The following is a 23,434-nucleotide window of genomic DNA, read 5'->3' as shown; positions in this document are numbered from 1 at the left end:
TATATAGGCCTAACACTAAATTAAATCAGGGCTCAGTATGAACGAGCAAGTTGGGGGGAGGGCAAAAATCACACTCGCTCAGCTCCTCCCCTGGTCAAGCTGCTGCTGCTGCACCAGCTAGAGCTAAGCCATGGTTTGTTTTAGTGTCATGTGCAAACCAGAGGTTATGGTTTGACTTCTCCAGATAAATGCAAACTGAATAACATTAGTTAACTAACACACAATGATACGAGAGCTAATTTCAGTGTGCACTCGTGTGTGTGTTCTGAAGTAGTAAATCTTTGTGTAAGAATAAGAGAGTTACACATATATGAGTGCCCCTATTTTCTTAAGCGAAATTTTAGAGGATATGCAACTCTTGTGATTTACACTGTCAACACAAGCTTTCTGGCTGGTAAGAGCTTCAGGTTATTTTAAACACCGAATCAGTGTTTACAGATGAGCAGAAGCTCATCTGCTTCATTGTAAAGTTAAAAAGCAAAGTGTGAAATGCATTGGGAATAAAGGATACAGGATTTCTGGACAGCTGTTTTAAAACTTATCTTACATGCCTTTTACAGCTGTTTGCTCCCTCTTGTTGCTTTGATTCAGTATTATTATCCTTTCTGTTTATTTGGAGAGGCTGAAACTGAGATAACAGTGGGTTGTCTACCCTACAACCATCCACTGAGTTTGTGGCTAAGGCCAGATCTGTATTCACAGTAGAGTGAGATGGTAGAGTCCTGCTTTGTAAAGCAGATACCATTTTTTATGCTCTCTCATAATGTACGATAAACAAATAATTTCCCTGCAAGCAAATAAGTAGTCTAGCGCATCTGGAAGAAAGATTCTAGTCCAGTCCTTCTCCTTCTCTTGTCCTAGGATTTATTTATTTTTTACATGCAGGGTAAATGTGGTTCTATTTCTGCAGTCTGAAGTGGTACAGACAGTTCTGCCACGTTAGGACTATACTATCTCATTCTCCTGCATGTGTAGATCCAGCTTTGTTTGATAGGGCCTGGATTAAAAGAGCTGGTAGGGTTTGGGCAGGGACCCTGATGAGGGATGCTCAAGAGCCCCACACATCTCCTGACCTACAAATAGGAATGTAAGAAGACAGGGATTAGTTACTTGTTACCCAAAGGCTTCCAGTGATTGACATCGCAGATGTAAATACATTATACCATAAAATCAGAACAAAAAAACCTCCGTAACAGCCACAGGACACTTTGGCAGCACTAGTAACAAAACAACATAATCTTTATCAAAAACCTGAAACTGAAACTACAGTGCTACCTCGGGTTACAGACGCTTCAGATTACAGACTCCGCTAACCCAGAAATAGTACCTCAGGTTAAGAACTTTGCTTCAGGATGAGAACAGAAATCGCACAGCAGTGGTGCGGTGGCAGCGGGAGGCCCCGTTAGCTAAAGTGGTACCTCAGGTTAAGAACAGTTTCAGGTTAAGAACGGTCCTCCAGAACGAATTAAGTTCTTAACCCGAGGTACCACTGTATGTGAATGAAGGTGCCAGGTGCATCTTACTGGGGAGAGCCTTTCATAGATGGGGAGCCACAACTGAAAGGGCCCTCTCCCTTGTCACCACCCTCCAGGACCTGAGAGGAAGATTCAAGGGCCTGGGTATGTTTCATACAGTACTGAGATAAAGGTACCTTTTTACCTATACTGGGATAGGCATTCTGGAAGATTTTGGGTTCCTGAGCTGTAAATAGCTTTATACATAAAAAAACCCCAGCACTTTGAACTGAGCTTGGAAACATACAAGCAGCCATTGTAGTTGCAACAGAATTGGTGTTATATGATATGTTCATGTTGAATTGCACTAAATTGGGGCTTCTGAACCATGCAGAGTTCAGCCAAAAACTTCATTGTTTGTCTTGCTCACTGCTATTTAACACAAGTTATGTAACTATTTAAAGCAAAGGAAACATCCAAACAGCATGAAAAAAGCCATTAATTACATATCTTTTGTGGACCTGACCAAAAAAACCTGTGTGAACGAATGCCAGTCATATTCCTTTCTCCGATTTCCATTCTTGACCACATATGAACATGCAACCTACAGCAATTTCCACTTCCTTTTCTGTTTTCACTAGAACTGTCTGACGTCCCCTACCCACAAGGCCTATGGTCTCTTCTGCCACCATTTTTTTCACATGACGAGGCAGCCATGCAGAAAATGTGAATATTCCCAAACCGGATATGCATCACTTTGCAACATCTCTGTCCTGTGAAAAACCGACCAAATTAGCTTTCTTAAGTAGTTTGAAGTCATGCCAGGTTAATCGAGTTTTAACTGGCTTTTGCAGCTTAAAGGCTCCTACTGAACAACAATATCCGTATATTTCTTTGCGTATGTGACACACAAATTATTTCCTAACTTTGAAAAACAGGTTTCCTCTGTTGCTAGACACAACCTGTGAGGTGTGGTGTGGCTGTCCATATACCCTGCAGCATCTCACAGGTGAAAAATGGGAATACTTCTTTTTTTCTTAATGCTTCTATTCTCATACCCATGAGATTCTTCCTATCACTAGAACACACTGATGCAGATTCTTCTCACTTGCTGTACAAACCAGAGTTGAGCCAAAATGCCTCTCCCATCTTGCATCCCAGGGATAAGGAACCCTTTCACCGTGAGGGCCGCATCTCTCAGAGAGAACCTTATGAGGGCCGCATTCCAGGGGTGAGCACACTGGTTTCCCCCAGTTCAATTTAACACCAGAAAGTACTGATGAGGATTGAGGTGGAACTGCAACCCAGTCTCTATCCCCCCCCCAAACCCCCCAAAACCTACAGTCCTTTTGGGAAATGGTATGATACTGTAAACTTCCCAAAGTCCAAGGTGAACCGTTCAGAAAGTGATATAGGGTGCATATTGTATGCTCAATTCCCCGAGAGCAAGTTCTGTGGAATTCAGTGGGTCTTGCATCTAAGTAAGCATGCACAGGACTACAAAAGTCACGACCCTTTCCCTTTCTTAGGCTGCAATCCTACCCATGTCTACTCAGAAGTAGGTCCCATTTTACTCAGTGGGGCTTTCTCCCAGGTAAGTGGATTGCAGCATCGTGGTTATATCCAATGCTAGTCCTGCTCAGAACTGGACTACTCAAATTAATGAACATTGCTAATGTAGGTCAGTGGGGCTACTCTGAGTAAAACATAGCTGGATACAAGCCTTACCGCTTAGGAATTGTCCTTATTTTCCTCTTTCTCTCTCCCCCCGCCCCTCCTCTTTCGTGGGTTTTTTTTTTACAGACTCTTCCCCTGACATAATCAGGTTTCAGCACTGACAGGGATCCATCCATCATGTACAACAAAGGAATTTGCCGGGTCAGAGAATCCCCACCTGAGTTAGCAAAACGCCATGTTCCCACTTCGCTTCTGTGACAAAATAATAAATAACGCCATTTCCCCAGTATTATGTTTTCTCCCCTTCAGCAATCTGCAATTTGTTTTTTATTTCTTTCAGAGGTGTGCAATCGTTTGCATGGCCATTAGAGTTTGATTTGGAGGAGGGTGGCTGTGATGGCCCTGGGGAAACCAGTGCCAACCGTACCCTAAGTGAGTGCAGAGAATAGGCTGATAAAGGGGTGCAGGGGTAGTGCATGGTGCCGTCGTTATGGGACTGCATTCTCGAGGACCTGGGAAGGGGTTAGATTAGATTTGCATGTTCAAATGCTTCCCTAGGTAAACTTGACAATAACACAAGGTCTACAGAGGGAGGGCAGTATACCATGCTGATAGGGGCTGTTGGGAGTTGTAGTCCAACATCTGGAGGACACAGTGTTGGTTTACACTGAGGAGTGCTGTCATTTTAAATTTTTGTTTATTAATTAAACTATTTCTGTACTCATTTCAGTTCAAAACTGCAAACTGGTGCATGATCCAAGTAGAGAAAAACAATAAAACATTACTATAAAACACACATCTGGTAGCAAATTACAACCACAAAGTGATCCAGGTATCCCACTCCCATACCTGCATCCTGAAGTACCACAGTCCCTTGCTTGCTTGTACAGTAAGCTTGAGGCTAAACTACAGTAAGATACACAGGCTGGCTACATTCCCTGCGACTTTGGTCTTGACTTCTGTCACTCTTGCCCAAAATATGCCCTCCTTCCAGAAATGGGAGGACACTAGGGATGGATGAATCTGTCAGTTTTGCTTCTCTATGTTTCTCAGTTTTTTTCCAATATAAATTCAGTTCTCCACATTTCTGCAGATATTTGGGGGGAAAATCCTAATGAAAATTCATTCACATTTTGGTGTGAATGTTTCCTTACAAACAGATTTTTGAATGTAGTTTCTTCAATGCACAAGCTTTTGCAAACAATTTCCCCCTACCATAATGCATTTTTGTATGTTATCTATGTTCCCCCCTTCACATTCTGCCCTTATATATGCATTTTGTACCTCAGAAGCTTACAGGGAGGGCAGGTAATTAATGATGATGACTAATGATGTTTGGTTGGGAAACTGCTCCCCACTCCTGTCCTAAGATGCTATGAAGGTTGCCCCACATGCTCAGACATCTGCCAGCACATGAGGGCCAGGGCATGACCCAGGGAGAGCGGCTGTAAATCGAAGATTGCACTCGGATGCCCTGCTGAGCCTCAGCTTTCTTGCAAGTGACCAGGATTTGCAGGGTCAAGTCAAGTATTTTAATTGTGGGTGGTGGGGAGAGAAGATCTGGTGCTTTTGAACATATGCCCACAGTATACAGTAGTTTCACCTCCCTGCCGACCTCTGTCTTTCAGAGTATTTCCCCTGCAGAAAGTGGCTGGGGAAAGGACAGGTGTGTAGGCAAAGGGCTGAAGGTGGAGTAGCCCCCTTGCATATTCTCCAAAGCAATTTCAAATAGCGGCTTCCCCCCATGTTTCTCCACAAACCTGATGTTTTCTCATAGCTATTGGAAATGTTGTTTATATTTAATGCTCCCCTGCTCAGTGCCATTAATTCTGCGTTGCTATTAAACGATGAAAAGCAGTCGGAATTCACCTCTGAGGAAATGTTCTAATGACACAAATATGCCTGGTGGAATTAGGGATGGAGGAGAAATTTGATTTAGTTTGCACTTAAAACTGAATCGACCTAATTTGTACCTTCTGAAACAAAGCACAAATGGAAACACAGCCACCTTTCTAAATTTGCCCTTCTCCAAATTTTGTAATCCAGCCAAATATGTATAGAAGTGCACACACTAGGGCAAAGAGTGCATAAAACAGTGTACAAAAAATGTGTTATATTAGGAGAAAGGGTTTTCCACAAAACGTGTATATCAGGCAAAATGGCACACAGGCATTGTATATTATGAGAAATTTGTAGTAAAATGCTGATGAAATTTCACGAGGACTTTTTCTTTTTAATTGCAAACTAATGCGGAGAACTGAATTTAAGATTGGAAAATACAGAAAACGGGGAGAAACTGAAACTGACAGCTTCACCCATTTCTACTGGGGAGATGATATGTGCAGACAAAGGGTTAGATGTGGAATGGTCCCCTTGCATTTCTCACAAGGCAATTGCAAACAGTGACACCTCCGCCCCATGTCTCTGCACAGACTGTTTCTTTGCTTCTGTCTCATGCACATGCACACACCTGCCCTGTCAGCGGCATCAATTCTGCTTTGTTATTAAATGATCAGAAGCAGCCATACCTCACTGTTGGGAAAACAGTCTAATGGCACAAAGATACCTGATGGGGTACTAGTTAAAGCGTGCTTTGCAGCATAGGGGCAGCCATCCCTGCCCAAGAGTGTGGGGCACACTGGGGCACAAGGCCTTTCTCCCATGTGCCTGTAAGTGTAGAAACAGTGAAAACGAGAACTGGCACTCACTTGGCTTCCATGACCCATTTTTATTTACTTTTGTATGCATTATCAACCCTCCTGGGTGTTCTGTAATCATAGTGCCACATTATATTGTTATGCCTACCCCACTTCTCCAAGCAGTGAGATGCTTTTTGGGACAGAGGATAGTTTCTTTTCCTTTGGAAAGAGGTCCCTTGAGGCTTGTTGGTGCTTAGCAATATTTGGGTTGATTTACAAATATACTAGTTGAGCATGGATGGAAGCATCGGATAAGCTCTCCAGCAGATCACCCGCATGCACTCCAGCTGGTACCATAAGATGCTGACAGAGCCAAACTCAACTCTCAGACCCCCCCCTCTCAAATTTTTGTATTTTTTCACACAGAGACATTTAGATCACTTCATCCTTTGGTGGTGGGTGGGGAGGGAGATGTAGTTCCTAGTCTTTGAGAAAGGCCAGCTATCGAGAGCCATCAGCCAGTCTCACTAACTAAAGAGAAATACGTGGCAACTGTGCTAAGACCAAAGCAATTTCTAGCACTACTCCTAGATCCATTTGGCCCTCTCCTGCTCCCAGTCTTATAAGAATATATATAATTAGAATCCATTGCCCCAAATTTTCCTCCATGGTGCCACTTTCTTTCTATGCACAGGTGATTCCCCTCTTCCTCTTTTCTCCACGATAAGTATTCAGACATGCAATCTTCCTCTGCATGAGTGCATAACTTAGTTGTATAAGAACACAAGAAATGTTCTGCTGTACCAGGACAAGGATCCAGGGGAATTCTGCTTCCAATAATTGCTGTCTACGTAGGCTCCCAGAAATTTGTATACAGGGCATGAAAGCAATGCTTCTCGGCATGGAAGTTCCACTGAAGCAATCGTGACAAATAGCCACCCATAATCCTCCATGAATTTGTCTAGTCCTTTTCTCTTAAAGCCACAGCCATCACTAGAGCTTGTGGAAGATGCAGGATTCTTGTTGTTTGATCTGTCCTGCATCTACTGCAGGTCAGTTTCACAGCTGGTGACCCCATGCTCCATTACCATGGTGAGGCAGTTTCCTGGGTTGGCAGGGTGGGGGTGGTCTGTGACAGCTGCTAGAAGAGCAATCGTATTTGGGCAGCAGCCCCACCCAATTTTCCAGGGTGAACTTTGCCTAACAGTGCAACTACTGTCAGGGGTTGATCTGTCAAAGAGGGGAAAAGCTTTAAACATCCCACATTCACCTCCTCTTGTCCAAGGAACTGTATTAACAAACAGGTTCCATCAAAGCACAAGTAAAGAGGGAGCCTTTGTACTTATGCTGCACTAAGAATATTTATAGGAAATCTTTTACTATTACTAGTTGTTCAGAACTTGGGTTCTGATTCGGATCAGCTAGCAGGATGAACACAAAATAGTAACAGTAAGGGTGGATCTGTGTCTACAAACACAGGCTGTTGCTGACTGGGTGAGCAAACTCTGGCCCCAATTCCCCCTTCCATCTGGCTTTGCCCCACCTGTCTCCTTGCATCCTCTCTTTTTTCCCACCTTGAGATCTTCACCTCAGTCCCAGCTTCCCCAAGTCTTGCCCTGCCTCTTGGCTGTACCTTCACCCTGCAGCCATGCTCATTTCTGTAGGTCCACATTCATTCATGAACTATGAAGGCTTGAAACATGGTGGTCTTTGCCATTCTTCTCAGCGGGACATTGGCTACTGGGCATGCAAATAGGTCTGTGAGGGTTTGGTGCATAATAGCTGCTGACAAAGCTGCCATAGACTATGAAGCCCATGGTGCACAGTGACTGCTGGTGAAGTAGACACATATCCAAGAAGATTTGGGTCTTGCATGACTTCGCAGATAGGAACAGTTGGCTGTGCAAATAAGAGCAGATGGAACCTGTGGAGTAATGGGAATGTTTAAGCATGCTCCTAACTCCAGATTGCACTTCGAATTTTGCAGGATGGCATGTTTCACCCCAAATTCTACTTTGGTCAGAATTTGCAATAATTCTAAGTTTGACATTGACAATGCTGTGAAGCTAGAAAGGAAGACAGTAGACAAGCTTTTTAAAAAAGAGAGAGAGAGAACAAAACAGTGCTCTTTTAGTATGCTGTTCCTCTGGGCCAGGAATCGGCAGGGAGAAGGGCTTTAGATGTTTGCATGCAGGTTCCCCAAATAAAGTGTGCCCCTTTATTTTTATTATATATACACTCCACCTTTCCTCCAAGGTGCTCAAGGCGGCGTCTGTGATTCCTCAGTTTATCCTCATAATCAACCATGTGAGGTGGGTCAGGCTGAGAGTGAGTGACTAGCCTGGGATCACCCATTGAGCTTCATGACTGAATGAGGATTTGAACACTGGTCTTCCAGGTCTACACCCTCTCAGCTTTCAGATGATACCCCTCCACCTGTCTGTCCCAACAAAGCAGTTCAGAAAAAGTGAGCAAAAAAAGCAGTCAAAAAGATTATCTGCCTACACTCATCACCTCTGCTCCCCATTGGGACTAGCTCTGTCTAAGCTCATTTACTGCCTTACTTTTTCACTTTGCAGCAATGTCATAATTACAGTTACTGCCAGATTCTGACCAAAATAGGATTTGGAGCGAAATATACAGTTCCACTAAAGCAAAAGCACATACTGAGCTGTGGGCATGCTTAAATATCCACATTACTCCTGCAGATTCCATCTGCTCTTAACTTGCACAACCATCTGCTCCTATCTGTAATTTGATATAGGCTCCAAATATTTTTGGGTATGTGAGTTTTGCTTACGGTTCCTGTGCCTCATAGGTTTGGGTTTTGTAACCTACAGTAAGCTATAAAGCCTCTACTTTGAGTGAAGTACATGGGAGCAAGAACAGAGGGTGGTAGTCAACTGAGTTTTACTCAGAGTAGACCCGTTGAAATCAATGAACATGAGTAAAACTTAAGTGGAATACCACCCAGAGAAAGCACTGGCAGCATGAAGAGGGTCTTGTAAAGGTAAAATTGCTCTCATGGCAAAACATTAACAACAACAATTTTGTTGGGTTGCCCCAGCCACTCTGGGCAGCTTCCAACATATATAAAAACATAATAAAGCATTACACATTTAAAAACTTCCCTATAAAGGGCTGCCTTCAGTTGTCTTCTAAAGGTTATATAGTTACTTATCTTCTTGGCTCAGGGTTCAGATAATTCCATAGCCTTTAACATTTCTTTTATGAAAATTGGGACATCCTAAGAAAAAGCGGGACATTCCAAGATCACATTAGAAACCAGAGCGGCTTCTGTAAATCTGGAGCTGGCTCTGAAAAATAGGGACGCTTGGAGGGTCTAATGTCAATCAGCCTAAAGTGCCTGAGAGGACTCCCTTTATTCTAGAATTTGGGACTTCCGGGGGCGGCGCGAACGGCAATGGCGGTCCTCTTCCATTAGCGAGGAGGAGGCTCCGCAGAAAAGGGTCGTCCGCTACGGCGAAGCGGAGACCCACTTCGGAAACCCACAGGCAGCAAGAGCCTGTGGTCTTGAGGCTCGGTGGGCGCCAGAAGCAACCTTCTAAACGGTAAAGGAACCCCGTAAGGGGCTCCGGAACGTGGAGGGGGGTTGCGGCGCTGTGAGCCGTTTCGCGATCTGCGGAGCGAAGCCGCGCTGCTGCTGCCGGTGAGCGCTGATCCCTTTTCCTGCAAATTCTTGATTCGGAAGAAAGCTACAACTTACTTGTGAGTAAAGACTGAATATCTTAAATTTGAGACTAAAAGTGGAAATCAAAATATTGAACTTGGCTGAAAGCGGAGAGACGTGGAAACAGGAAGTCCGTCTTCCGCTGCTATTGAACTTTAAAAAGCAAAGAGCTGGAGGAGTGGAGGCTTAAAAAGAACTTTCAACCTTATTGATCTGAGCACCCACTGAATTTGCTAAACAAAGTAAAGACTTTAAGCTTATGATTTTGCATCTCTTATTGGCATCTTTTTACCTGTCTTCTATTGGAATTACAATTGGAAAGAGAAACCCAGGGTCTGGAGCTGCCTGAGCTGCATGAGAGACTGAGCTGTCAGCTCTGTAGTTTTGGCTATTGTGTATCTGAACTTGCAACAATCTGAGGGTATTTGGACTTGCTATTTTGAAACACAGTTTGAAATACCAGTAAGCACTGGTTGAAACAAAGTGACTGTTAATATCAACTCTGCTAAATATTTGTATTTGAAGGTTCTTGGACACTAAATTAGACTCTAATTTCATTAGAATTCTTCCCTAAAGACATCTTAAGCTCCCTCTAGAGGATCCGAGATTTACAACAGTGACTTTACAATTACTTTCTCTTTCTCGGCCTCCTGTTCTCTCTGGGCCTCTGTTTTCCCAAGGGAATAACTCAGCGTGACCTTGACTGTTAGATAACGTTGGAATGAGTGGCACAAGAAGAAGGGGAAGAACTAGACAAGCAACTTTGACAACCCTAACCTCAGCCTCGCAGATACGTAGATCATCGGTACCTACTCTGCCTTCAGAAGTAGAAGAAGCTGTTCTGCCACAGGCAAGGGAGGGAGAAACAGAGCAGCTACAATTGGAAGATATGGCCTCAGGATCATCTGCTTCTATTCTAGAGAAAATCTATGAAAAATTGGAATCTTTGGATAAGAAAGTGGAAGCTTTGGATAAGAAAGCAGATGAGCAAACAGCTAAGATTGATCAAAATACAGAATGTTTAAATAAATTAACTGGACAAGTTGCACAGAACACACAGGCAATTGGACAGTTGACGGAGGCCACAGCAGAAAATCGGAAATTGGCTGAGGACACTAGTCAAAAACTTGAAAATTTAGAACAAGAGGTAAGACCACTCTGCAAACAAGTAGGTGAACATCAGATTTATCTTTCTATGATAGAACTGCGAAACCGTGAGAATAATCTAAGGATTAGGTCGGTACAAGAAGCAGAAGGAGGCAACCTAGCTGAGTTCTTAACTAAAGAATTCTCCAAGTTTTGGAATTTAGAGGAAAAGGACTTTAAAATTGTGTCAGCTTTCAGGCTTGGAAGATTTACAAAGAAGGAGAGGCCCAGAGATTGCCTGATAACATTGAGATCAAAGGAGGAAAGGGATAAGATTTTGGGCCTACACTACGGAAAGTCACTGGACATTCTGGATAGAAGAATTGAAATTTACAAAGATATTCCTAGACAACTGTTGGACCTTAGATCCGCCTATTTTGAACTTGTCAAACTATTAAGGAGCAACTCAATTGCTTTTAGGTGGGAATTCCCCCAAGGAATATCCTTTACCTTTAGAGGGAAGAAGGTTAAAATCAGAACACTGGAAGATAGAGACAAATTTCTGTCTACATACGGAGAGGACCTTCAAAAAGGAATTGAACTACCCCCTGGGCCTGGAGCACCGGCAGTACCGGCACCTGTGGAACCTGAAGATCCTGTGAATAAGATACCACCCCTAGAAAAATAACCAGATTTATTCAGGATGTCTCTGCAACTTTTGAGCTGGAATATAAATGGCTGTAACATTCCGGAAAAAAGGAAGAAAATATTTCATATATTAAAAAAACAATTGGACATTATTTGTTTACAGGAAACACATGTGACAAGGCTCCACAGAAAAGTGTTAATAAACAAGACTGGGCCAGGAATTTATATCTTCGGACCGAGTAAAGAAGAGAGGTGTGGTGATATATGCGAAAGAGAGCCTGTCACCCAAATTCTTATTTAAAGATGAACATGGAAGAATTTTGGCAATTGAGATACAACACCAAGGAGAGAAGCTTTTGATACTAGGAATCTACGCACCAAACGAAGGGAAATCGGAATTCTACAGGAAGTTGCATGAGACTATGCTGGATTATCTGGACTATAACAACATCATTATGATGGGAGACATGAATGGGGTCGTATCAACCAACATGGACAAGTCACAAAGTCAAAATGTTACAAAAGACGGCAGACTACCTAAAACTTTTTTTGAAATGACAGACAATATGGATTTGATTGACATCTGGAGGACAAAGAACCCCCTGGGAAGAGAAGGAACATTCTTTTCTGAAGCCCAACTGACCTGGACAAGAATCGACCAAATATGGATATCTAGAGGTCTGGCACCTAAGGCTAGAAAAGTGGAAATCTGCCCAAAGATCTGCTCCGACCACAATGCAGTAAAGATGGATATGACACTGTTACCAACCGGCTCTTTTAGATGGAAGATGAATGACAACTTGCTTAGAGATCAGGAGATTACCAAGAAGGCCCAAAAAGCTTTGAAGGACTATTTTGAGATAAATATGAACACCACGGTGGAAAAAAGAATCGTCTGGGACGCAAGCAAAGCCGTTATGAGGGGATTCTTGATACAACAGAATGCAGTAAAGAAAAGGATACAAAATGAGAGAAAAGACAAGATTCTGGACAAAATAAAAGAATTAGAGAAGAAGTTAAGATTAAACCCTAAGTCACAGCCAACTTTGAGAGAAATTAAACTCTATCAAGCACAATATTCTAAATTGATAAACCAGGAAATAGAGTGGAAGGTTAAATTAATGAAACAAAAAACGTTTGAATCGGCGAACAAATGTGGAAAACTGCTAGCTTGGCAGTTGAAGAAAAGACAAAGATTAAATACAGTTACAAACTTGGAGATTGAAGGAAGAAATATCCAGAATCCTGTGGACATTAGAAAGTGTTTCCAGAGATATTTTAAGAAATTATACACTCAAGGGCCGCAAGACGAGGCTGAGATTAAACAATTTTTGGGAAAAAATGGATTACCAAAATTGTCACAGGAAAACAGGACAATCCTGAACTGTAAAATAACACGACAAGAGATCGAACAGGCCATTCAGAACATGCAATTGGGCAAATCTCCAGGGCCAGATGGGCTGACCTCCAAGTACTATAAGACACTAAAAGATTACTTGATACAACCTTTGATGGAGGTCAGCAACGAAATTATGGAGGGGAAGAGGGCGCCGGAGTCGTGGAAGGAAGCGTTTATCACATTGATACCAAAGTCGGAAGCTGAAAAGACACAACTTAAGAACTATCGTCCCATCTCTCTTTTAAATGTGGATTACAAAATATTTGCAGACATTTTGGCAAGTAGACTTAAAAAAGTTTTAAATGAAGTAATTCACAAGGACCAGGCAGGCTTTCTCCCAGGTAGACATTTGTTTGCTAATACAAGGAACATTATTGACATTCTGGAACTTTTGCAAACAGATATAAACACAAAAGCAGTCTTAATTTTTATAGACGCGGAGAAGGCCTTTGACAACATTTCCTGGAAATTTATGAAGGGAAACCTAAAAGAAATGGGAGTGGGACGGGGTTTTGAGAATGGGATTGAGGCGATATATTCAGAGCAGAAAGCTAAACTGATAGTTAACAATGTGGTTACAGAAGAGTTTAAAATTGAAAAAGGAACACGACAAGGCTGCCCTATTTCCCCTTTGTTATTTATTTCGGTTCTGGAAGTGCTATTGAATATGATCAGAGGGGACCGGTTGGTGGAAGGAATTCAGGTCGGACAGAAACAATATAAACTAAAAGCTTTTGCAGATGACCTGGTTTTGACCCTGCAGGAGCCAGAGTCTAGTACGAAAAGAGCATTACAACTGATTCATGACTTTGGTCGGGTGGCGGGATTTAAATTAAATAAACAGAAAACTAAGGTTTTGGGGAAAAATTTGACAGACACAGAGTCAGAACGGTTTCAGAAAGAGACAGAACTAAATGTGGTTAAAAAAGTAAAGTACCTAGGGGTAAACATAACAGCAAAAAATTTAAGCCTATTTAAGGACAACTATGAAAAGTGTTGGGCAGAAATTAAGAGAGATTTAGACAGTTGGACAAAATTGAAACTTTCTTTGTTAGGCCGAATTGCTGCTATCAAGATGAATGTATTGCCAAAGATGTTGTTTTTGTTTCAAACACTTCAGGTTTTGGATAAGACGGAGTGCTTTCAGAAGTGGCAGAGAGATATTTCTAAGTTTGTCTGGCAGGGCAAAAAGCCCAGAATTAAGTTTAAGATATTAACTGATGCGAAAGAAAGAGGGGGCTTTGCCCTGCCAGATCTAAAGCTGTACTATGAGGCTGCAGCGTTCTGCTGGCTAAAAGACTGGCTACTTCTTGAAGACACTGACGTGTTGGATTTGGAAGGGTTTAACAATACTTTTGGATGGCATGCATACTTACGGTACGACAAGGTTAAAGTCAATAAGGCCTTCAAGAACCATATTGTCAGAAAATCACTGTTTAATGTCTGGACAAAATATAAAGACTTGCTGGAAAATAAAACTCCAAGGTGGCTTTCACCTTTGGAAGCTAAGGCCCGAAAAAGACCCAATATGGAGGCTAAATGGCCAAAATATTGGGAAATACTAGAAAAAGATGGAGACAACTGGAAATTGCAGAGTTTGGAGAAAATGAAGGATAAAGTGCGAGACTGGTTACATTACGCTCAGATTAAAGAAGTTTTTAAAAATGACAAGAAACTAGGGTTCCAGGTGGAGAAATCGAAACTAGAAACAGAACTGTTAGAACCAAAGTCTAAGGTACTTTCAAGGATGTATAACTTGCTGTTAAAATGGAATACACAAGATGAAATGGTTAAATCAGTTATGATAAGGTGGGCGCAGGACATTGGGTATAATATCATGTTTGAGGACTGGGAAAGGTTGTGGAGTACTGGGTTGAATTTTACTGCATGCAATGCTTTGAAAGAAAATGTAATGAAAATGATATATAGATGGTATATGACCCCAGTCAAACTTGCAAAAATATACCACCTGCCTGATAATAAGTGTTGGAAATGTAAAGAGAGTGAAGGAACATTCTTCCACCTCTGGTGGACCTGCCCTAAAGTGAAGGCGTTCTGGGAAATGATTTATAATGAACTGAAAAAGGTATTTAAGTATACCTTCACAAAGAAACCAGAGGCCTTTCTTTTGGGTATTGTCGGCAAAGGGGTGGTAAAGAAGGACTGGACATTTTTTATGTACGCAACAACAGCAGCAAGAATACTTCTCGCAAAGCACTGGAAAGCTCAAGATCTACCCACACTGGAAGAATGGCAGATGCAACTGATAGACTATATGGAACTGGCCGAGATGACCGGCAGAATCCGTGACCTGGGAGAGGAGAAGATGGAGGAGGACTGGAAGAAATTCAAGATTTATTTACAAAAATATTGTAATTTGAGTGAATGTTAAGCAGGATGCTAGATCATAAACAATTGAGCACCACTAAATTAGATGATTTAAGATAATAAGTGAGATTGAGAAAATACAAACTTTTTTGAGAATTACAAGATTATAAATATGCAGATGGGACATAAGAATGCAAATAAGATGATAAATTGCTGGCAAAAAGTTATAATGATGAAAGTGGGAGCGGGAGATGTGAGGAAGTCCAAAGAATAATGTGAAATTATGTTAAGACATATGTTATATTGTTTGTTATATCTATTTCTATTCTAAACCCTAATAAATATTTAAAAAAAAAAAAATATTCTAGAATTTGAGGGTGCCCAATAAAATTGCAGTAGATTCAGGACAGACAAAAGGATTTTCTCAGCTCATGCTTGCAGGTTTCCTACAGGCATTTGCTGGCTACTGTGAGAGCAGGATGCTGGACTTGATGGACCACTGGCCTGATCCATCAAGGCTCTGTGCTCTTAGTTTAAGAATGTCTGCTCTCTCAGACCTGCCTCTGAGCAAAACTTCACCTAGTTGCATTGGTGCTTCTACAGCTAGCCAGAACAGAGGTTTCACCTCTTCCGCTCCTTTTCTGTACTTTTTGTTTTAAAGGAACAGTCAAACAAACAGCGGCCTACATCCTTGTTGTTTCCTTGGGGCCTGTGACGGTTGGGAAAGAATTTAAGTTCTTTTCAGGTCCTTTCCTATTCTGTTAAAATGCATGAAAAGTGAGGCTGGCCCAGCTACTTCTGTCCACAGCTACCTTTGCTCAACGAGACCTCGAATTAGGCCACAGATTATTACAAGTACAAGTCAGGGAAGGACACTCCTCAGGGATGTTGGGTCTTGCAGAAATCCCTCCTAGTCTCGCATGCTGATGGCAGGAGCAGCTGAGCTGTTTCTTCACAGAAATGGAGGTGAAATGTGTTTGGTCTGCATTTTAAAGCGAACCGATCTAATTTGTCAGCAATGGATTTATATGTGGATCAGAACGCAGCTGTCACACAGACTATACACTTCTCTGAATTATATGATGCAATTTCATTGGGGGAGGGTGCACAAAACTGTATTTTTTGAGGAATTTTTTTGGGGGGAAATGTACTGAAAAGCAGAACATTTTAGGGGAAGCACACAGATAAAATGCAAGTTAAATGCATGCAGTTTAAATGTGGAGTTTTCATTCATTTTTTAAATCTGCAAAACATGGGATGGACGACAACTATAATCGAGTCAGTGACACAGTATGGAAAAAGGCTTATCTGTCCATACCTGTTTCTTCATTTATACTGGGTGCCATCAATATGAATCATTGTCTCCGTTTGAAAGGGCAGGGGTTGGGAGGCAGAATGCATTCTGTTAAGCAAATATTGTAGTTGTGTGACAAGAGTATTAATTCCTCCTGGGCCTGAGAAGCTATGTTATAAAGTACTGTTGCATGCCACCCCAATCTCCGAGCAGTGTGAGATTCCTGGGGTTCCAGGTGGAATTAACTAGAGTTTGTGTTTCCTTTGGAATGAGGTTGAGTGCAGACAGTGGTGTTTTTACAATATAAGGTTTATTTACACATATCTACAGTTTGAGCCTACAATGGAGGGTTCACAGCATTAACACACCAAGAAGGATTCAAATAGAAACCAAGCATTGCTCTGACTCTCTTGCTTCCTAGCTTGCTGCTTTGCTTCTGGCTCACATCACTCCACTCTCAGCTCTCATCCTTCTTTTTCTAACTACCAACCAGTTGAGGGAGGAGCCCTCAACCCATTTTCTGCTTCCTTTATTCCCTTAATGGCCCCTTACTTAGGCAATTGCCTCACTAGGAAGCTAGCTTGGCTATTTCAGGAATCAGAAGGGAGACAAGGCATACAGACTACCTCTCCACCAAAAAAAACCCTCATAACACGTTGTCTGTGTGTGCGTGCCTCATTTTCACCATGTTCTCTGGCCTTGCCCACTTTGGCTTCTGGCCCCTCCTGCTTTACTAGAATACAGCCCCCAACAGGTCTCAATTGAGATAATGCACTGTGGTGTCCTTGCAATGTCTGTGTGAGTGAGCAGCAAGCAGGTGTCAAGAAGAGTGGTTAGTGAATGTTAGTGCCCTCTGACGTGCTGAATTAAGATTCAGCTGTCCAGTATTCAAAAGATTAAAATCAACAGTAGCTAAAAATAAATAAAATGCACATAACTTCTACATGCCTGGGTAGGCTTGCCTACGCAAAAATGTTTAACCAGGTGCCATAAGAAAGCAGAGGGAAGGTGCCTGCCTGGTGTCAATAGGCAGGGGGTTCCAAAGTGTAGTGCAACTTTTGATCTAGTTTTACTGATGGACTGTGAGTATAAACAAAACTCAGGCACTGGTTCTTAGTAACATCTTTGTATTCTTTATGGCAAGGAGGGGAGAAGTCAGCTTTCCGCTGCCACTCCTTTTTTGTTGAATTGGTTGGGGGCAAGATGAGGCCGGGATATATAACTGCTTTGACTCGCTGACCAAAGGCAGAGGCCAAAGCATATTACCAGGCCAGGGTTTAAAGTTTTGTTTTCTAAAAAAAATAAAATTATATTGCTGTACACTGCCCTGATATTTTTATGAAAGGGCGGTATATAAATACTTTTATAAATAACATAAATAAATGCTGCTGTTCATCACACACTGTCACACACATACATTACTATGCTAAAATGTTCAGCAAATCTGCTGGGGCCTTTGTGGGACAGAGGTTCAGAGCACAGCTCCTTAAAGGAGGGACTTTATTGATGGTCCTTTTCCCCAAACACAGGATGTTCCACGGAGCAAACACAGATTTCAGCCCCTTTTAGCAGGCTTGGAAAGGCTGTGAGCTGTTAGTGCCAGCCAACAAGCAAAGGAACTGCTCCAAAAGAAATATCGCGTCAGGCCTGCCAACTGTGGAGTGCTTTCGGGATCACTCTGGTGTGGTATGTCGGCCAAAGAACTGGCAGCTGTAGAGACTGCTGGATACCCGCCAACAGCTTGACGTTGGTTCAGCAAAGGGGCATTCTGGCCACAGAGACGTCTTTCTGCTCCTGCCCAGGGCTCCACTGGTACTGCCGTAAGGTCTGCCGGCAGTCACTTGTAACTTGCGCCATTTCTCAGGGCCATTTTTGTAGGTGTAGGTTTGTGACTCAAGAGAAACTCATGCTGCTTACATGTGTGTAAAGCCATCTTCACACCATACATTTAAGGCACTATCATACCACAGTCATGCCTCCCCCCCAAGAATCCTGGGAACTGTAGTTTGTTAAGGGTGCTGAGAGCTGTTAGGAGGCCTCCGATTCCCCTCAGAGAGCTACAATTCCCAGAGTTCTCTGGGAAAGCAAATTGGTTGTTAATATTGCTATGAGAACAGGCGCTCTGTGGAGAGAATAGGGTTCTTCTAAAAAACCTTTTCAGGTGCCACACATTTCCCTTAACATTTTAACAAGCTAGAGGTGCAGATATCAGAATAGTTAACAGGGTGGTGGGCACTGTCTCCTACTTTACCGATGGCATCCTCTGTTTGAATGCTGCTGGGCCTAAATCTGATTTAAAGAGAAGGAACTCCTAAGAGGGGAGAGCAAGAGGGGCCTTGAAGTTGCCCATAATCTGTTAGCAGCACATAGAAAACAGGCCAAAAAGGCACCTGACTGTAGTCCTCCTCGCTGTGGTGAGATTAGGGATGGACTGGCCATTTTGGTCACGTTCATCCCGATTGTACATGCTTCTGTGTGGATTTTAAAAGGAGGGATCCTTAGGGTCTGTGTAGAAACGCAAATATAAAATAAAGAAACAGAAGTACTTACAAGGCAGTCCAAGGGCTCCAGCGCTGACTCAGTCCATTCTTAAAAAAAAACAACCTTTTGAACATCAGAAGTCATTTAGTCGCTCACAGCCTGAAGTGGCTAGTGTGGGGGCCTTTTTTGCTGCTGCATGCTTAGGGCAGGGCCACGTTCACACCATGCCTTTAAAGCAATCATAGACATTCATCCCACAAAGCATTCTGGGAGCTGTGGTTTGTTAAGGGTGCTGAGAGTTGTGAGGAGGCCTCCTATTCCCCTCACAGAGTTTCGATTCCCAGAGTTCAGAGGCATGTGCACTTTGATTGATAACTGTGTTCTAATCCAGCTTTAAGTTTGGGAACTGTGAGTCAGGTCAGTTCACTTTAAGAACATGCAAAGATCTTGCTGAATCAGTCCAGTGGCCTTTTTAGTCCAGCATCCTGTTCTCACAGTGGCCAACCAGATGCCCTTGGGAAGCTCACAAGATGGACCTGAGCTCAACAGCACTCTCCCCTTCTGTGGTTTCCAGAGACTGGTGTTCAGAAACATATTGCCTCTAACAGTGGAGGTGTTTTTGACAAGTATTGAATTCGAAAAATCTGCAATTTTACACAATTTAAAGTTTGTGCAAAATTTTATTTCAGTTTTAGTATAAGTGATTTTTAAAAAAGAAGTAGAGAGAAATGTCAAAATGAGCTGAAACTCTCTGTAATTGTGGACTAGACAAAATTCTCTTCCATCCCTCATTAAAGTGAAACAAGCCCACACACGCATGAACAGATCCTAAACCAGAAGCACAGTCAGAATAAGATGGCGGTCCAATGAATGTCGTCAGTTTTGCTGCTAAGGAAACTATTGTGGCTTTTAAGAAACAACCCAAGATATGTACACAAGCAAGTAGATTTTGTATTATGCTATGAAACTGCAGACTGGTAGAGGGTTGGTTTTTTTTTAAAGATCCATAGTTTCTTAAGGGTGAGGCTGGGTGGGAATGGTTGGAGAACTTTATAACCCAACAATCTGTTCAGCCTTGCACTCCCCTCAGTGTTTTGTGTGTGAGGGGAGCTGGCCTCCTGCTTGAAAGCCAAGAGTACTATTCAACGTGGCGCCGTGCCCCACACTGGCCCCTTTGTTCTTCCTGCCCCACTGTGCTGCTTGTTGGTGGAGCACAAGTTTGGAACACAAGATGGTGTGTCCAGAGCAAATGTAAATATTGGATTTTCCGCTGTGGTTACACAGGCAGCCTGCAGTGAATTTACCTCTCTCACTGTGAAGTTTGCACAGAGGCTTCTTTCATCTCTGGGTGTTTCATGGAGCATGGTGGTTGCTGCCAGGTTCCAGGCTTCCCAAAATCAGGCTGTGGTAGGAACCAGGAACATTCCCAACAGAGCCCTTTATGCACTGGGGAAGATGTTTAGAAGACATTGACTTGCCCAACAGATAGACTAGTTTCCTTGTTCTTCTTCCTGGTTTGAAGGGCTGATGAAGACTCCAGGTGAGTGGACTGCAGTGCAGGCCTCATCATCAGCCTGGATTTATACATAGGGATCTAAAGCCATGGCTAACAGGGGATGATGACAGTATAATAATCCAGATCCTGAGAGTGCAACAACAACAGCATGGCCAGCTCAAGACTGAGATGAAAAACCCAAGCCGTGCAACCTGGCAGCAACTTGTGTGGTGTGACAGAGGTGTCTTACCAACATTGGTGTCGCTGCTGCTCACCTGTGTTTTCCATGGCTTTTGTCTTGGTGGTTGTGAGGTATAAGAACGTGCTTTTTCAAAAGACTATAAGGTCGCAAACGGCTAAGTAATCACAGACTCGCTCATAGGGCGTACCTTTAGAAAAGCTTGTGGTTAGGATGCTCATAGATAAGGGCCTTTTGCAACTGAAATGCTGTTTATTGTATGCTTCGCTGATATGGAACTCGTTTACACCCACTAGTGATTGGGATGTGGCTTTATCACTTGAGTCAATGTGTAAAAACATAAGAAACATGGACCAAAGGTAATCAAGGGTGGTAGCTGCCAAAATTAGAGTAATGGTGTAAGAAATGAAAATGTTGCTTTTCATATAAAAGCCACAAGGCCACGGCTATGATGTTGCTTTGCTCAAGACCATAGTTACTGGAAAGCTTCAGGCATAATGTTGCATTGTACAAGGATGCTGGGCAATCTCAGAGAAGTAGGCATCTTGCTGACACCTGGTAGTGGTCAGAACGTGGGTGTGATAAGTAGACAAGCGTCAGCAAGTATAGAGATCAATTCACACTTATCTCCAGGTATTTTTGTTTGGCTTAGCATGTAGTTGCAAAGGAAATAGACCAAATAAGGGAAATAATGAATAATGTTAGTAGGGTAATTAGGTGGTCATGATAGGCTGTAAACTTTGTAGAAACCACCCAAGGGGGAGACAAGGGAGGGACCTGCGCTTCGGGTGTAGGGGATATAAGCTTGTGTCTGCTACTTTTGGACACCCACTCTTGCAAGAACACTTTTGCAATCAATTAATTCTTTGCTGCTTCACCAATTTTGTTCAGATTTTATTTTGAAGGTCTCAGACCTACTTCTAACAGTGGTGTGGAGTTTTCCCACAGCACCTGGACAAGGGAGAGGAAGGGTGGCATGCTGGTAAGGTTTGGGCCATGCAGGTGCACCAACAGGAGCGCCTGATTGGTTGTTCCACTGGTGCAGCTGCATGGCCCAGACCTTGCCACAACCCTTCTCTGTCCCTGTCCAGCCAAGCAGCAGCAACACCAGTGTTAGGAGGGTGGCTCCACAGCTCTGATACACTAAGCGTGCCTTTACTTCTCCAGTCCCTGCAGGCTGAGCACTTGGCTTTCCCAGGACACATATGTGCATCCATGTGTCAAGCCACACCATTAAAACTTCAACTCTGTAGTCCCAGGGCTAGGGGTGTTTTCCATCCCATATTTATCACATGTGCCACCGTTTCTGTTCTAGAGCGGTTCATCTTCTGCCAAAAACTCTGTTATTCATCTTGCTGCCCGCTGCGATGAGATTACATAACTTGTGTAATTTACATAATTACATAATTGACATCATGGGCTCCTTTGGGAGGGTAGGACATTATATGAACAAATATGTAATATGAATGAACGAATGTGTAAATTGTGTTGTAATTTCCACTCCATATGTTTTAATGCTAAGGAAATGTAATGCAAAGGGGGAGTGGACATAATCAATTATGTATCATTTTGGACCGAAAGCAACAACAACAAACTGATTATATTCACTGGATTGATTTCCGATCCAGATGTGGGATGCATAAGCGAACATTGGCAAATTCATTTCCATCAGAATTCTCTGCACATCCTACTTGAGCCCAAGTGTTCTTTTTTGGTAGAGAGTGGGAGAAGAAAGCTTCTTTTAGTTGCTCCTTCTTTGGCTGATGGATGGGACCAAATTGGTCTCTTCCTTACCTTGATGTTCTTCCTAGGAGGCAAAGGGAGCAGCTCCCAACCAGCCCTTGGTCCCCTGGCCAATGGCTGTGGCCAGAGCATATTTCTCTTCAGTTCTGCAGTCCCAGGGCAATTGGCCGTTGGAGCAGAGTGCTTTTGTTGTCAGGGAGTGGGGAAGCAAGCTCCATTTCTGGTCAATGGTTGGGCCCCATCTGGACTTCCCCTTGCCTTGGTATTCTTCCTTGGAAGAAGGGGCTACACAGCCCTTGTAAAAAATAAATGTGTGCGTGTGAAAAATATATTTTCCATGAAATGCAGAATAATGCTTCCCTCATGGAAGGAGACATTTATCACTATTATACTGTTAATTCACACCATTTAGTCCTCTATTGCATTTTCCCTGAGATCCATTATATGTAATAAATGAATCTACTTAACTAACACTCTGGAATTGCAAACTGCTTGGGGTATATTAAAAGAAATTGCTGGCACCCTAAACAGATAACCTGCAGGGTACGTTTATAGAAAACAAACTATATTGTTTATGGTAGAAAGCACCCTCTGGGTGATTCTGTGCCCAGGACAGAGCCAAATCAGGGCATTTTGCCCAGGCAGAGCAGCAAATGGTGGCTTCCCAACCTCTAGTCAAGTACCAAGGCTGACTGGCCCAGTTATTTTTTCACCTGATGCAGAAAATCCCACAAACACCTCTTCCTGAGATTCAAACAATGACAATAATAAACAGATAAATAACTATTTGCAGCCCTTTCATGTTACTTGGCTTTCCCAGGTGACAACCTCCTTTTGCCTAATAACAGGGCCAGCCCAAACCCAGTGGGAAAATTAAGTCAGGCCCTTGTAATGTGAACGAGCATTTCTGTCCAATATGCAGGCTTTACATTTGCATTACAAACCTGTCTGAAGCAGGAGCTGCTTGAAGCCATGTGTAAGAATGCGCTCGCTCTCATTCACAAGCTAAGCAGCCCTGGGCCTGGAAGAGAAGCCATGAAGTATAACTATGCACATATCCTGTGGGAAATCCTTCCATGTACAAAGCTCCTCTGTTGCCCCCCCACCTCCCTCCCTAACACTACTTAGGATATTTGTATGTGTGTGGTGAGGGAAACTCGGCACTCTTAGCAGGGCTGTGTGGAAACTTCTGTCTCTCTTCAGCTTCCCACTCCCCCCCCCCCCACCTGAGCTGCGTCACATTCAGCACACACGACTTCTCTGTCAGCCATTCTCTGGGCCGTGAGTGCATTATTTGTTC

The 23,434-nt window shown here is 42.9% G+C and overlaps 1 protein-coding gene and 1 long non-coding RNA gene across 2 annotated transcripts in view; one reads left to right on the top strand and one right to left on the bottom strand.

Moving 5' to 3' along the window:
- The window catches only part of LOC308483219, a 33,545-nt gene extending 14,433 nt beyond the window's left edge, over window positions 1-19,112 (bottom strand). Inside the window, exon 1 of the long non-coding RNA XR_013989610.1 lies at window positions 18,767-19,112. This is a non-coding gene — a long non-coding RNA (uncharacterized lncRNA). The remainder of the gene's footprint in view (window positions 1-18,766) is intronic.
- The window catches only part of EXTL1 (exostosin like glycosyltransferase 1), a 73,657-nt gene that overhangs the window by 23,880 nt on the left and 26,343 nt on the right, over window positions 1-23,434 (top strand). The gene's annotated exons all lie outside the window — the stretch shown is intronic.

This window comes from Podarcis pityusensis (assembly GCF_964106645.2).
Source record: "Podarcis pityusensis genome assembly, chromosome: 8".
Classification (NCBI taxonomy): Eukaryota; Metazoa; Chordata; class Lepidosauria; order Squamata; family Lacertidae; genus Podarcis; species Podarcis pityusensis.
This window is presented reverse-complemented; position numbering and strand designations above follow the sequence as displayed.